The sequence below is a fragment of the Adiantum capillus-veneris genome, chromosome 14, assembly GCF_014529385.1.
Source record: "Adiantum capillus-veneris isolate H3 chromosome 14, ASM1452938v2, whole genome shotgun sequence".
Taxonomy (NCBI): domain Eukaryota; kingdom Viridiplantae; phylum Streptophyta; class Polypodiopsida; order Polypodiales; family Pteridaceae; genus Adiantum; species Adiantum capillus-veneris.
The window spans coordinates 112,383,188-112,385,580 of NC_140944.1; positions in this window are offsets into that span (position 1 = coordinate 112,383,188).

Genomic DNA, 2,393 nt, shown 5'->3' on the forward strand with positions numbered 1-2,393 from the left:
TGTGAACAGGAATTGGAAAAGTTGGAAATGAGCTGTCCCTGCATGATGTGGGCAGACTGGGGTCCAGTATTTTGATCATATCTCCTCAACCGTAGCCCCAAATAAAAAAGTAAAAATATGGGCAGAAACTTCAGCTCATTAGCTATGATTTTCATTTTAAAATCATTTTCCAATTCGGATTGGAACCTTGTGTAAAAAATTCATCAAAATAGGGTCCATTTCTGGCAGCAAAAGTCTTCATATGGTCCCCTTAGCCTAGACTTTCATTTGATTCCAAAGGACACCTCATGCCATATGAAAGCATGACATTGCTCCTTGACAAATTTTTGTAATCATGCTTGCAATAATGCATTAAAATAAGTGTATCTTTGAAATCATGCCACCTAGTGTCCCACTAAGATTTGATTCCCTCCTAGTAGCTATTTAAAAAGAATTATAAGAAAAATATGAAAAATACATAGAATATATATAGATTGGAAATTACTCTAGATATAGGATCTAGATAGGGTGTGAGATAATAATGAGATGGTAGAAAGAAAGAATCAATGCTTTTTGCCCCAAGTTAAAGAGGTGGAGCTATTGACACTTTTTCCATAGTATTTTTTGATGGTAAAGTAAGAATACATTACCCTTGAGATAAATAATAAGATGAGATAGAAAGCTTATTTTTATACTTACATATGCATATGTACATTATAGGAAATATAATTGTATATCTAAAAAGTTACAAGATAACTCTTGTAGCATGTGTTCCCACTATGTACATGTCACAGCACGACAGTGCCACCTGCTTGCATCACCAACGCACGCCAAAACCGCCGCCAAACGACCACTACGCAGCGCCAAGCCCGCGTGCCACGGCCAGGAGATCACAAGCTCTCCTCACGCCTCTTGCATGCCAATGGGGAGCCACGCTCTACCCTCTATACTACAGCCCCGGCCTGTCTCCTTGTGCATATGGGTTTTACTCGGCCGCCACGTGGCAGCTCCACACAACTTATGCCTCAAGGCTTTTGAAAAGAAACCAAACCACCTTTTTTTTAAAACAAAACATTGTTTTTCTCTACTTGTCTTGCATGCCCATTGGCCCTTGATAGTACTTTTGCAGAACTGTTGAACTCGGCAAAAAACTCATTGACCGACCCGTCTACCCCAACTTTACCCCACTTCATGACTCTCCTAGTCCTCGAACCGAGGCCGCCAAAACCCGATCAAATCATCTGCAATCAACTTCGGACAAAGACACCCAATCTTTCGATTGTTGTAACTTCTTGCTCTGACTCAATTTGACATGCAGTCACTTCCTGCTAGCTCCGTATGATGCACACCCTGCTCTAGAACTTTGTCGGTGCTCAAAAGATGCCAGATAGCACATTCTCCAATGCGGCCAAGTGGGCTCAAACCCGGCCCGCGGAAAAACTTCAATTGATCATATCTTGCAAACCATAGCTCTGATCCGCAATCAGAAAAGAAAGGCAGGCTCCATGAATTGAGCTCTACACATCTATACCTTGACTCCCACTTGGATCACCTGTCCCCAGCTACCCTATCCGGCAAGAATCTGCAAACCACCAAAAGTTCAACCTTCAATAATTTGGGCTCCGTAGCTCGGTTTGATGAGCCGTCAGGACCTGCTCCTTCAGTACTTCAAGCTCTTCATTCCTAGACCCAGAAGCTGCACTTTGCATCTCCTTCACCTGCTACCCAAATTAGCCCATAATGGAGCCTTCCTTGGTCTATAAGCCAAATCATGCATACAATTCCGCTGCTACCTGCCATCCCATGATTTTCCTAGCTGCTCCAGCCCTTTGCCATGCCTCGCCTTGCCTGCATACATCTGTCCATGCCACCTTCTAGAGTCGACACACTTTGGCTGCACCATCATTGCCCACCCCCTTGTTGAGCATTTATGCTCAACCACATAAAAGCTTTATTCTCTTCCTAATTGCAAAACCTAGCACACACTTTGAGAAAACTAAAACCATATGTACACTATTTTATTGCACCCTATTGACAAACCTTCAAGTGGGTTGCCCCACCCCCTAAATCACATAGCTTCCACCTGGATCAAACACCTGGATCTGTTCACTTTCATCCATCTGCAAGTGCTCACCAGAGTGCTGTACCCAGGCACCTAGACCACCATGTGTGTAGAGTACCCATAGCCTACCTTCTGCACTCCATGCATTCCTTTGCAACCTGTCTACTCCATCCCAAGCAGCACCAAGCATATTATCATCAAAAAAACATGTAGCTCACACCAAGTTACAACACATGTGTGACCCTCCCTCCCAACCAAATAAACTAGAGGCCTTGAGCGTATACCTCTGTACTTGCTGAACTAGCCTCCATAGAGCTGTATCTACCATCTTTTTCATCAACCATAATTCACA